Genomic DNA, 14,285 nt, shown 5'->3' with positions numbered 1-14,285 from the left:
ACAGCCACGTGCAATTAGACACTTGACAGACAATGGGGATGGTGATGGCGATGTTGACAACCGAGAATAGAACCCGCGAGTGGGAGGTTGTTTGCTCAGCCAGTGCTGTGGGGATGAAGGGAGGTGTGGTTGTCACCTCAGCTCGAGGATGAGCAGGGACCAGTGTTCACAGTGGACTGAGTGTTCCCAGGAGCCCCATCGGTGACTGCAAGGCCGTGGGAGAAGGGCTGGGCGTGTATGGTCTTCAAAGCCCATATGCAGCTCTAAAATCCTAAGAACCTAAGTCTAGACCCAGACAGCTGGGAGCTGGGGCAGGCTCAAGCCAGGCACGTCTGGGCAGGCCCTGGGGGCCTTGACCGCTGCAGGTTGAGTGGTCTCTGCAGGCAGCCGGTTACCATCACTGGTGTTGGCATAGCTCATCCAAACGATTTCTACGGGCTTCTTGAGGTTGGCATTAAAGTGTGTATGTGCAGCGGGTGGTCCTGGTGTAGAATGATCTGTGAGTCCCCCAAACCCGCATGTTTCTCTGCAGCCTTGTGTTTAGAACCAGGACTGGCTGTGCGAAGCAGGGGTGAGGGGGCAGGGCTCATGCCTAGCAGCTCCTGAGGCAGATCTAGCACCTACTGGTCGAAGCTGCAGAAAAACTCCTTTAACACAGCATAGGAAAGACCTCTCCAGTACTGAAAACGGCCCCAAAATGGGACAAATGAGTTTCTTTGACAGGAATGAGTCTCTGTCATGGAAACGTTTGCGTAAACACTTGAAGGAACCAGAGGATCACGGATGAGGTGTGATTATGACCGATGCTTGATGTTGAGGATTTGGAGTTTACCAAGTGTTTTTATATTCATTGTTTTCATTCATCTTCACAACAGTTCAGGGAAGATAGTATTAACATACCCAGCTCCTGTGGGTGAGAACAGTGAGCTTCAGGGAGGTGACAGGATTTGTCCCAGCTGAATTGCCTGGGCGGGGGCAGACCTCCAAATACATGCTTCTTCCGTGCCCAGTATGATATGAAACTTTCCTCTCCCGGAAGGCCTCCTTTGGCTGCTGGTTGGGAGGCCTCAGTTCTGGCCCCGCTTCTGCCTCCTGCTGAGCGTGGGCCTTACCCTTTCTGAGCCAGCGTCCCCTCCCTTGTAAAGGGGCCTGTACCACCTCCAGAGAGAGGAGAAAGGAGAAGGGCAGGTGGTCTGTGGACTGTTGCTTGCTACTACATGTGTGAGGGGAGAGGACTTCTACCTTAGGCCGCCATTAAAATGTAGACTCCCTTTCTGGGCAGGAAGAAACCTCTCCCAAGAGGGCAGTCCACCATGGGCAGGGCGAGGTAAAGACCACCGAAGTGTTGGAACCAGATGCAGAAAGTTCTAGAAGGCAGAGGCCTCCTCTGTTTAACTCTGTGCCCGGCTGGCACCACCTGAGTAGTCAGTCCATATGGGGTCACCAGGACTCTAGCACCCACAGGGGATTTCGTTTGGGTGAGATGGACCTCCTGACAAAAACTCAGGTCCTCCAGTCCTGTGGTTGATGCATCAAAGGGTCCCTGCTCTGCTCCCCGCATCAAGATTTCAGCTCTGTGTCTTTGGGAGGGTCCCTTGACATCTCTGACCTCAGTTTCCTCACCCGTAAGACAAAGGAGGTAAAAATACATCATTTATGAGTCCCTTCAGCTCTGGTTCTCACCACCAATGAATTTATAATCGGAGTTGTTATGTTTTCTCCCTCATCAATATCCTAGATTGTTCCTTTTCTTTTTGTCCTAATGACTTACCCCTCCCTGCTCCTGTTTCAATGACCCGGGATCTCTCCTTGGGGCTAATGATCTTAGCTCCAAGACTTTTATATCCAAGAGGGCATTTTGCGAAGCATCTAATCTGGTCCAGCGGCTTTAGCCTGGAATTCAGGGCCACTGAAAGGTGTTTTGGGGGGGTTTATAAACATGGAAGCATTTCAGCCAAACAATGAATTAAGCCACCCCAGGAGCCACTGGTAGAGTTTGAAACATTTGTGCTCAAGACTTTGTTGGAAAAAACATTCCGCTCACTCAATCCCCTCACTTTTCAGATGAGAAAATTGAGGTCCCAGGAGGTGAGGTGACTTGACTGAGTTATCTAAGTATCTTTCTGGCATTTAGGTTAGCTGTGATTCAAAAGATTTTAAATGCTGTAGCTTTTGTGGGTGTACGTGAGGTAACCGGAAAATTCTCAGCGTCTGTGTCTCTATTTCTGCGTAGAGAACAAACGTACGGATATCAAGGGGGCAAGGGGGGTGGGGTGGGATGAATTGGGAGATCGGGATTGACATATATACACTACTATGTATAAAATAGAAAACTAATGAGAACCTACTGTATAGCACAGGGAACTCTACTCAGTACTCTATGGTGACCTAAATGGGAAGGAAATCCAAAAAAGAAGGGGTATATGAATACGTACAGCTGATTCACTTTGCTACACAGCAGAAGCTCACACAACATTGGGAAGCAACTATACTCTAATAAAAATTAATTAGAAAAAGAAAATTCTCAGTCAACAGGAGAGAAGTACTAGAACTGGTTTCGTCTGGGGACTCTGGAAGGCCCGGCTGTGAACATAACCCTCACCGCCCTCCCTCCCATCTCTGCCGGCTCCCACCCCTGCCCTGTGGTGTGAGGAGGGCCCACCGACGGCTCTGGGCTCCCCCAGCCCCTCCTCTGACGCGGGGCCCTTTCTGGGCTCTGCTGTGCCTTGTCCCTCCAGGTCTGCGGTGAAGCTGTGGAGAAGTGGGTTGGCTGTTCTTTTTTCTGACTTCCTGTGTGCTTCGGAAACCTCAGTGAAAGAACAGCTAAAGGAAGAAAGGGCTGAGGACCGTTATGCCAAACATAGACTTACATCCGACCTTGGGGGGGGGGGCTAGATTCATGATTCCTGTAGAAAGAGAGCCCAGGATTCTGACTGCCCCCCCCCCATTTCCTACCTGGCTTCTAGGGAGCACAAACGCTTGGGGCTGGAAGTAGGTAGGGGGGTCCTGGATATTTTCAGGTTTGGATCAACTGTACCTTGGGAGGTAGCCTAAGTGATTCTTGAGAAGCATTTATCACTGAAACCAAACCCATTAAAGTGGAACGCTTAATTACCTCTCTACCACAACTGTCTTAATTTCTCTTTTCTGCATACACCTTGCTATAACCGTGGGCGCGTATTTGTGTAGCAAATATGCATAGAATCTTTGGAGTTTTTTATTTTACTTTAATTGTGTATGCCTAAGTAGTCTCTTTACAAGTACCTTTTAGAACACGGCAGGAATTGATTTATGAGTGAAGCTCTGTACCTGGGTGAGAAAGACAGAACTATGGGGAAACGTGAGGCTCGCTCTTTTTCTTTCTTCCTTCCTCCCTCCCTCCCTCCCTCCCTTCTTTCCTTCCTTCTCTTTTTTTTTTTTTCTGATGGCACATTGTGAGCTACCTGCCCATAAACCCCCATTCTCAGGGCCTCCTACTCAAATTGTGACCCACAGTTGGGTCCCTAAGGGTCATTTCTTCCCCAGCATAGCCTAGCCTCGCCTCCTGGCTCCAAGTTTGTATGCCTGCCTTTGGGTCCATGAGAGCTTTTTCTTCCATAGCTCTCTAAAAGGATAACAGTAATTTTGCTACCATTCGGGCTCAGAAAATTTTGGCTTGGGATTTCCCTTTGTATTTTATTTTGTTTTTCTAACCAGGGGAGAAAAAATTCCTACCACACTTTGAGAAGTGGTTGAGAACACTGTGAGAGAAGAGCTACAAGCGAGGGGATTTCTTGCCACCGTACTCAGGGTTTCCCTCCCTTGGAACTACTGTGGCCAGAGTTCGAAAAGGCCAAAGTTCCCCCCAATTTTTTGATTTTTCTGAGCTCCGAATAACTGAAGCCACCTGTTTCTGCTCTTTCTGCCCATTTCTCAATAATAGGCTTGGGTAACAGTAAGAAACTAAAACAGAAACCACCACTGTGCTCTGGACTCCGTCTCAGAGACAGCCAGGAAGGTCCCACACTTAAGAATCGTAATTCACTGAGGTCTGTCACGGCACCAAGTGTTTGTCAGACCCCACCCTGCCAGTGGGAGCCTGCAGCCTGGGAATGGGGAGACCTGGGTTCCAGCCGAGAGGCCTTGCATTTTAGTCTCTCTGAAACTCCGTGCTCACCAGCAAGACAAGGGCCAAACCAGCTGTTCTGCACCCTCACTGGTATGTATCAGAATCACCTGGGTTGTGATTTAAAAATACAGATGGCTGGGCCTCAGCCCAGAGGTCTCCATTCATGGAGAGGAAGATAGGACTGAGACTTGGGATATATATATATATACGTATACATATATATATATTGTTAAAGCAAAATTATTCAGATACTTGCTAAAGAATGGTAAGGCAGACTTTATTCAGGGAAACTACTACAGTGGAGTTTTGCCGTAGGGGAAAGAAATTGAAATAAAACAAGGAAAAGTGGAAACGATCGCCAAGGACCAGGGTGGCGGTGCTGGTGGGGTGGCCAGTGGATGGACAGGGTGAGGGGGCAGGGTATTCCTTTTCTAAGTTGACCTAACAGGACTCTTACTGAAGAGAGGCTCCAGTGACCAGACGTTACCTGGGGGGTGGGGATGGGCAGCTATAGAAGGTGGGGAATTCTGGCTAAACCCACTTAGTGGGATTCTTGCTAAAGCCGGACTCTGCAAAGACAGAGATGGAAGCCGACGTCCAGGCCTACTAGAGCAGAGGGTTCAGAGGAGCCTGACTGAAGTTTGGTCGTGGAGAGAATCTTTGTCTAGACGTGTATTAACACATGTGCCCACAGCCAGGTGAGGAAGGCCGGGTCCAAGTGCTGTTAGGGGTGATGTGTCAGGTCAAATAGTCCACTGTTCTCACCATTAGAATCCAGAGCCCTGGGGTTGTCTGTGGGCGGAGGCCTCCTTCTCCGGCAGTCCCAGACCCATTACTGCAGGGTGTGGCAGTAAAGAGCCCACACCCGGAGCCCTCGGGACAACATGGGAATTCCAGTCTGGTCTCTACCTGCCCTGTGATCTTCAGGAAGTCATTTCGCTCAGCCTCAGCTGCCCCATCCTTGAGATGGGTGATTAACAGTACCTACCTTTTCAATTTCTTCTTAGGATTGAACGGGCTCTGGGTTAACCGCTGTCAGTTCTCAGAAGTGAGCCTGCTGCAGGCGTGCAGGGGAGGAGAAAGGAAGGGGACACGGGCTCAGGGGCTCAGGGCTGGAGACAGAATCAAGGTCACAGTGTGGCAAAGACCCCCCCAGGCCTTGGCAGGTGCTCTGGTCTCTTGGAGGACTGTCTAGAGTTAAGGATAACTTTCTGTAGTCCCAGGTTCTCTTGACAGATTTTATTGAGCTTTCTCTCTGCCTTATTCACCCCAATTCCTTTTTTTTTTTTTTTTCCCTATTTGGCCAGGTGGCCTGCGGGATCTTAGTTCCCTGACCAGGGATCGAACCCGCGACCCCTGCAGCGGAAGCGTGGAGTCCTAACCACTGGACCGCCAGGGAAGTCCTGACATCTAGATTTGGGGCCTATTTACTCTCGAGCCTAACTCTGGGGTAAGAGGATTGGCCACTCTGGGCTACGTGGAGAGTACAGAAAGTAAGAAAGTCAGGCTGTCAGAGGAGGAGCTAGAGGTTGAAAGGAGAAAGAGGGCCAGCATCTGGCCTCGTGGAAGCCACTTAATGTTTATATATATTTCACCAACATAACAGCAAAACTTAAGGTCTATTAACTGTATGTAATTCTAAACGTACATGCATTTTTACGTAGTTATAGTTATAATCAGTACGTGAACTTCATTCCCTGTCACTTAACATTTTTAATATAAATATTTTCATGAATCACCACTGTTCATGTTTTTTAATGTAGTATATCATGATTGATACTGCTTAGAATTCCCCCCCTCAGCATTTCCCTGAACATTTTGTTCTGATTTCACTTTCTCTCTATTATAAATAGTACGGCTATGAACATCTTTGTGCATGTGATCCTTGCTTCCTCTTTAGATATGTGGGGTGTGCAATTCCCACAGTTGGGTGGCCAAGTCAATACATGTGATTTGTTTGTTTTTTATTGAAGTGTAGTTGATTTACAATGTTGTATTTGTTTCTGGTGTACAGCAAAGTAATTCAGTTATACACATGTGTGTGTGTGTGAATTTATTTTCAGATTCTTTTCCATTATAAGTTATTACAAGATATTGAATATAGTTCCCTGTGCTATACAGTAAATCCTTGTTGTTTATCTGTTTTATATATAGCAGTGTGTATCTCTTAATCCCAAACTCCTAATTTATCCCTCCCTCCCCCACCTTTCCCCTTTGGTACCCATAAGTTTGTTTTCTATTTCTGTGAGTCTGTTTCTGTTTTGTAGATAAATTCGTTTGCACTGTTTTTTAGATTGCACATATAAGTGATATCATATGATATTTGCCTTTCTCTGTCTGACTTACTTCACTTAGTACGATAATCTCTAGGTCCTGCAGGTTGTTGCAGATGGCATTATTTCATTCTTTTTTATGGCTGAGTAGTATTCCATTGTGTATATATATATATATATATATATATATATATATATATATATACACCACATCTTTATCCATTTGTCTGTCGATGGACACTTACGTTGCTTCCACATCTTGGCTATTGTAAATAGTGTTGCTATGAACATTGGGGTGCATGTGTCTTTTCGAATTAGAGTTTTTGTCTTTTCTGGATATATGCCAGGGAGTGGGATGGCTGGATCATATGGTAACTCTATTTTTAGTTTTTTAAGGAACCTCCCTACTGTTCTCCATAGTGGCTGTACCAATTTACATTCCCACCAACAGTGTAGGAGGGTTCCCTTTTCTCCGCATCCTCTCCAGCAATTATTGTTTGTAGATTTTTTGATGATAGCCATTCTGACCGGTGTGAGGTGATACCTCATTATAGTTTTGATTTGCATTTCTCTATTAGTGATGTTGAGCATCTTTTCATGTGCCTGTTGGTCATCCGTATGTCTTCTTTGGAGAAATGTCTGTCTAGGTCTTCTGCCCCACGTGAGTCGTTTTCTATTCAACTAGCTTGCTCTTCAGGAAGCCGGTTCTGAATCAACAGGCAATTGTACCAGTTTCATTTCAAGCCCATAAACATAAGATTTTATTATTTTTCTCCAGGTATCTTGGCTGTTTAAAAGGTTTGTAGTGATACCTCAAAGTGGTTTTTATTAGCATTTTTAACTGCTGAGGATTTTCCCATCTATTTTTAATTTTCCCGAGTCTTTTCACACACAGGTGGCATCCTGTTTGCTGGACGGAGCATCTAAATTCCCACTAAAGTGAAAGCTGATCACTGCAGTGTACAGATTGGGGGCACCGTCCTATTTAATGGTTTGAATAGCTGTTTACAGAAAGCAAATTTGCAGTGTCTACTGGAGTTGCAAAGAGTAGCAGATTGGGGTTGGTAGGTGGAGAAGCTTGTTCAGGAAGATGTTTGGTTGTGTTTAAGGTGGTACTGGATGAGGCGACTATACCTCTCCTGTCAGACCTGGCTTTGTACTTTCTGGTTGAAAAAAAAAAAAGTACTTGAGTTTTCTTTTCACTGTCAATTTTTTTTCTGTTTATTAAATGTATTGTCAAAGATAACAAAATTCTACGTCCCCATGATTATTACACATATTAATATATAAAAGGCCAGTATTCCTTTTAGCGCTGCAGGGCTGGAAACTGATGTTTATGTGTAAGTTTTTGTGTGAGCAGAATTCTGGGGCCATATCAGAAAAGCAGTGTTCATCTGGAACCACCTTGCTGTGCGGAGACAAAGCCCCTAGTGGTGGGACTTGGGCTGTGGGCTGTGTTTGCTGGGCTAAAATGGGAAATCTGAGGGCTCGTCCTGCCGCTGCCACTTAAGAAAAGTGACCCCAGGCAAAGTGCTTGGTCACTTTTCCCCATCCTCCAAATGGGAGTGGCGTCTGCCTTGGGAGATAGGAGCAAGATAGCGAGGGTGCAAACACTCTAGAAAGGGGTGCACGGTGGGTGTTCTGCGCATGTAAAGACCACCGCTCTTTTTTTGTATCGTTTTAAACTTTTTATTTTATATTGGAGCATAGCCAATTAACAATGTTGTGATAGTTTCAGGCACACAACAAAGCGACTCAGTCATACATATACATGTATTCATTCACCCAGACTCCCCTCCCATCCAGGCTGCCGTATAACATTGAGCAGAGTTCCCCGTGCTATACAGTAGGTCCTTGTTGGTTATCCATTTTATTTATTTAATTTTATTTATTGGCTACATTGGGTCTTTGTTGCTGCACGCGGGCTTTCTCTAGTTGCGGTGAGCGGGGGCTAGTCTTTGTTGCGGTGCACAGGCTTCTCATTGCGGTGGCTTCTCTTGTTGCGGAGCACGGGCTCTAGGCGCACAGGCTTCAGTAGTTGTGGCGTGTGGGCTCAGTAGTTGTGGCTCACGGGCTCTAGAGTGCAGGCCCAGTAGTTGTGGCGCACGGGCTTAGTTGCTCCGTGACATGTGGGATCTTCCTGGACCAGGGCTCGAACCCGTGTCCCCTGCATTGGCAGGCAGATTCTTAACCACTGCGCCACCAAGAAGGTCCCTGGTTATCCGTTTTAAATATAGCAGTGTGTACATGTCGATCCCAAACTCCCTGACCATCCCTTCCTTCCACCCTTCCCCCTGGTAACCATAAGTTCATTCTCTAAGTCTGTGAGTCTGTTTCTGTTTTGTAAATAAGTTGATGTGTATCACTTCTTTTTAGATTCCACATATAAGGGATATCATACGATATTTCTCTTTCTCTGTCTGACGTACTTCACTCAGTATGACAATCTCTAGGTCCTTCCATGTTGCTGCAACTGGCATTATTTCATTCTTTTTAATGTCTGAGTAATATTCCATTGTATATATGTACCACATCTTCTTTATCCATTCCTCTGTCAATGGACATTTAGGTTGCTTCCATGTCTTGGCTATTGTAACCAGTGCTGCAGTGAACATTAGGGTGCATGTATCCTTTCAAACCATAGCTTTCTCTGGATATATGCCCAGGAGTGGGATTGCAGGGTCATATGGTAGCTCTATTTTTAGTTTTTAAAGGAACTTCCATACTGTTCTCCATAGTGGTTGTACCAGTTTACATTCCCACCAACAGTGTAGGAGGGTTCCCTTCTCTCCACACCCTCGCCAGCATTTATTGTTTGCGGATTTTTCAATGATAGCCATTTTAACTGGTGTGAGGTGATATCTTATTGTAGTTTTGCAAAAAAGTCTGTTGCGCTTTTTAAAAAACCTTGATTTGGATGAAGGAGTGGGGTCCATCTCTTGCATGGCAGCCCTGCAGCCATTTGAAACCGGCAATCCCGTCCTCACTTCCCAGGACTCCCATCTCCCTTTAGACTAAGGGTCTGCCTTCCAGGCTCCCCATGCTCTGAAAGTCCTGGGATGTTCACCATAGAACACACTCTCTCAAACCTCGGGGCTGTGGGCCACCAGTTCTGTAGATGCAGTTGTTTCCATGCCCCGGGGGAAATCACTGTCCTTATTTTAGGGATTTTCTAGTAACCCCAAAACCACGTTAACTTTTTTGGCAGCTATTTCATAGTGACTAACAGTGAGTTCACAGCTTAAACCCCATTTTTTAAATCCATGCTGTTGCTAAACCACATCTTCCTCATCCCAGACTGGGGAAGATTTTTTTTTTTTTTTTTTAAGTCTACGTGAAGAACTTCACATTTATCCCATTTCACTGGCTGCATTCTGTTCCCCTTGGCGTGTCTTGCCTGCCTGTGCAGATGTCAGGGGCCCTTTGTGGTCTTCAACCAGAGTCACAATCTCCCCTAATCCTGTGCTCAACATGGTGCTTTTTGTCTGATAACCACAAACTCCTTAATGCCAAATTAAGAGGCGTGAACAAGGACCCATTCAAAAAGCCGTAGGTCCTCAGGTTAATACAGACACTTGACCAGCAGTTGTTGGGAAAAACCATTTGGCCAGTTATGAATTCACCTCCTTGTCACTTGGCCTCCTCATTTTCCTCTCAAGAAAATGGGGAAGAACTCAAAATACTCAACTGTAGCACTGATTCATTATGGTACCAAATTTCCCAGCCCAACAACCAACTCTGTATCGCACGCAGAGAGGGAAATGGGATTTGCTGGAGCTGCAGGCTGGGAGAGAAGGAAGAGGCTGAGATTGGGACTTGAAGTGGAGAAGAATTTAGTTTGAGGTTAACGAGGACAGAGTGTGGCTTTGAAAATTACAACTTTTTAGGAAATTGGAAAGTAACAGGAGCTCCTTGGAGGAAGGAGCACATCTTAAAATTCTGTGTTGCCGTGCACCTTGTAGATTGCTATCTTGAAGTGTTGGGTGGCGATACCACTGCCGGGACCAGACAACATCAAGGGTCAGAGGCAGGCTTGAAGCAAGTGACTATAGAATCTGCCCCCATCCTACTCCTGGGTCACTCACTGTTCAGGCCGTGTGGTGCTGCAATCAGCTCTCATAACACCCGTTTCTCCCCAAGTCTGCCGTCAGTGAGATCATGTTGGTAGCTTGAAATCAGCAATGACGGAAGTATCTACACAAGAGAAATTGGCAAATGCTGCAGATCTGGCCATCTTTGCCCTGGATTACTGGTGAAATTCATGCCAAGGCCTTATGTGAGCCACTCTTCTGCCTCCTAGCTCATGCCTGGCTTCATCCTATGGCCAAAATTATATATATATATATATATTTTTTCAAAATTATATTTTTTAAGTGAAAATCTGCTTCTCCATGGGGTCTTATATTGTCACCATCTCCTCTCATTTCCCAGCAACCCTTCAACACCCTCCTGACCAGCCCTATATCATAGCATGTGATTTCCTGAGCTTGCTGTGTCACCTTTTCCTGAGATCCAGGGGCCCCAGAGGCAAGTCCTCTCCTGTGATCATCTAATACCCAGCAGAGACCCCTATTAGATCCCATATCATATGGTGGCTGCTTTGCTCTAATCTTTGTCCTTTTTACGGTATTGTGAGTCTCTGCTGGACGGGGACCCTCTTCCCACTTTTGTTTATCTTCATACCTCCGGAGTCTGGTGTGTCTCCTGAAAGCAAGGCAGAGAGAGAGAGAGAGAGAGAGAAGTGGAGGGGTGGGGGAGGAGGGAAAGGGGCGAAGAGGAAAAAGAAGAAAGGCGGCGGGGGGGCGCGGGTGGGGGAGAAAAACGGTCCAGTCCGAATCACTCATGAGCTGGCCGGCTAGGAGCAAGGTGAATGGGATTTCTTGAAGGGTTGGGGAGCTAGCGGCGCCCAGAAGTCACACAGGAGGTAAGAAAACTCTGCCCTGCTGCAGGGATCAAAGTCCTTGAACCAGTGGGAGAACAGAGGTTCTGTTAACAAGGAAGGACAGGTAATGCGTCTCTGTCGCCCCCCTCCCAGTGCCCTGAGAGCCAGCTACGAGTCAGGTGACCTCTGGGTCGCAAAGTGCTGGCAACAGAATGGTCTTGAGTGGGTCGTGTGTGCGGGGGTGGCGAGCTGAAAATGTGGGAGACTCTCAATAAAGGTTTTTTGAATTACATTGAATTATAGCTGGTGCTAATCACAACCTTCCTGGCTCCTTCCTTTGCAAGGTAATGGGGAGGGACGCTCGGAGAGGAGGGGAGGGGATTAACCAAGTGATGGATTGGGTGGCCCTGGAGCAGGCAGAATGCTGGCCCTCATGGGACCTGGGGTTTGAAAGGGCTCGGGGCTGGGGAGGGAGCGCTGCATGGAGCCAGTAGGGCCCAGCTTCCCAGACACACAGGCCTGGCTCCCAAGACGGCAAGGTCATTGCCAATTGGTTAAGTGGCTGTTCTCAGCAGGCCTTTGCAGAGGAAAGGCATGTGTTCCCCATTTTGTTGATGGGGAAACGGCAAGAGGAAGTGACTCAGAGACAGAGTGGAAATAAAATGTGTGTCTCATGACATTCTGGCTTCTGCTAGATCCAAAGGGCTGGTGTTTCGACTGTGTCCTGTGTGGCCTCGGTCCACGCTTCTGTGGGTTCTCAGGACAGACGACGGCCCTCCATGTGAGCAGAGAGTAGGAGGTAGAGGTGTTCTTTTCAGGTGCCCCGGCAGGTGGAGAAGGTGGGTCTTGGAGGAAAGGCAGCCTCAGAGCCCTGGAGACAGGAGGGGCTGCCTCCACCCCCTGAGCCTCGACTTACTGGGCCAGTTTAATATTTTTAAGTGGGCGCTGGTATTGGGTTTCTGGTTCTTTCTTCTGCCAAGTCACAGGCGTTTTAAAAATACATGTGCCAGGGAGTTTACAGAAGTAATCTCTGATTTTCCAGAAAGTTCTGCAGGATAGGTAATGTTAGCCTCCTATTCCAAGAGAGGAAACTGAGGTCTAGAGAGGTGACCTTGTCCAGATCACACAACTGGTAAGTGGCAGACACTTAAGGCCACCACGTTGCCTAGCTCTGAAATCCTTCGTGAATAACGGCCTAGACTTCTGCAGCATGGCAGCCCCGAGGACATGAGTTTTAAACCCAGGTTCAAATGAGTCAGATGTGTGCGCCTTCTCCCTGACATCGTGCCACCTTCCTGACGAATGGTGCCCTTTCTGTGCTCCCTGAAATCATGGGCAGAACTTTCAATCCTCAAGACATTGCCTTTTACCCTTGGAACTCCCAGCGTCACTCTCAAGTCTGGTTCCCGAAGAGGCCAAGCTTCGAGGCCAATTGGTAAAGGCTATCGTTGTCATCTCATAAATGAATTAACATTGAAAAACCAAAAAAAAAAAAAAAAAAGGTGGAAAGACAAAGTTAGAATAAAAGACTGCCTCTCAAATGGAATACATTCAGCTTTATGATGGATTCTTTACAGTGTTCTTATTTTTCTCATTTTGCCATGGACACGGCAAAACATCACCAAAGGCCATCATCCAGCTGCCAACTGCTGTTTGGGAACTCTGTCCCATCCCAGCGTGACGTCTCAAGGCATCAGAGCCAGTTGGTGGCAGAGCCGGACACTAAGTCCTAAGCATGGTGGCAGGACGTGACACCAGCAGCCCTCTCGCCATTGGCAACATGGTGGCCTTAATTCTCTGCCGCTTACCAGTTGTATGCTCTGGACAGTCACCTCGCTAGACCTCTCTAACGTTACCTATCCTGCAGAATCCTCCCAGAGAATTAGAGGTTACTTACATAAACTCCCTAGCACACAGTATGTGTTCAATAAGACGTAACATTACCTTGCAGTGTCTTCAAGATCAAGAGTGTATTTTTCTGTGATGTTGACCCCTGTAACCCTGACATCTTCCCCACAGCAAGAGCACAGCCCTGGGGACGGTGACAACCCAGAGTATCTGAAGGGACTTCAGTGCTGCTTCAGTCTCCCCTCCCCCTTCAGGCAGGTGAATGTCTTGCCGTGCAGGAAGAGTGTCATTTATTTTCTTCCTGAAGACTTCAGGGACTCAGAGATTGTACAGCTTCCCTCAGTGCCCTTGGCAGGTCTTGGCCAAGACGTTCTTATAGCCAATCAAAACTTTTCCTGTTTTAATTTGAGCCCATTTCCTTGTGTTTGTTATTCTTTGGCTTTGCCTTGGGCAGATCTGGGGGTTGGGAGACAGCCGGAGCCCACGGTGGCTGTGAGCCAGGGTTTTCTCCAGTGCCGTGGGACGGACGGTCTCTCCTCGTGACAGTGCTCATAGGGTCTAGGGCAGGCCAGCATGCAGGGAGGAAGGATCGCCAGGCTGGGGTCCAGGTCTGGCCTGCAGGAAGGAGCAGGGGTTTTGGCTCACACACTTAGAGTCAGAGGACTTTGTGATCAACAAAATCCAGAGACAAGCTACTGATGAGAAATTCAAGTAATCAGGCAAAGTCTGGAGGAACAGGCAAGTTCTGTTGTCCAGAAACAGAAGCTAGAGTCAGCAGGTCGTTCTCATGTCTTCCTAACTACGCCCAGTGCCGTATGTTGGTAGCTTGAAATCAGCCGTCGTGGGCCTGGAGAGAAGACCGTGCGTGACGTTGAGGGCTGTGTTCTCCAAGACCCCCAAGGCAGGTGACTGAGGCTTTCCGTATATAACACCTTTCAGTTACTCTGCTTCAGAGAGTTCTGGGGGACCCCTTGGCAGTTTACTGCAGATCTGTACTGACAGTTGGGAGTTTTGGATGCCCTTGAGGGAGTTGCCACGTGTCAGCAGAGATGTGGGCACCACCTTTCTGGGCTGAGGTCTTTTGGCCAAACACCTCCAAGACCTCTCATGACCAAGCCCTAGCTTGGGGAGGGGTGATGCTCTCTAAGCCAGGAGGACTCTGGATTCTTCACAG

At 47.4% G+C, this 14,285-nt stretch overlaps 1 protein-coding gene across 9 annotated transcripts in view; it reads left to right on the top strand.

The window, feature by feature from the left end:
* The window catches only part of PTK2B (protein tyrosine kinase 2 beta), a 130,388-nt gene that overhangs the window by 48,147 nt on the left and 67,956 nt on the right, over positions 1 to 14,285 (top strand). The window contains exon 1 of one of the 9 annotated variants that reach the window (XM_036855479.1): positions 4,030 to 4,198. The exons of the other annotated variants lie outside the window; for them this stretch is intronic. The gene's annotated coding sequence lies outside the window, so the exon portion shown is untranslated. Of the gene's footprint in view, positions 1 to 4,029; positions 4,199 to 14,285 lie in introns of those variants that run through there. 9 annotated transcript variants of the gene reach the window in all.

Source organism: Balaenoptera musculus, chromosome 6 (genome assembly GCF_009873245.2).
Source record: "Balaenoptera musculus isolate JJ_BM4_2016_0621 chromosome 6, mBalMus1.pri.v3, whole genome shotgun sequence".
Classification (NCBI taxonomy): domain Eukaryota; kingdom Metazoa; phylum Chordata; class Mammalia; order Artiodactyla; family Balaenopteridae; genus Balaenoptera; species Balaenoptera musculus.
This window is presented reverse-complemented; position numbering and strand designations above follow the sequence as displayed.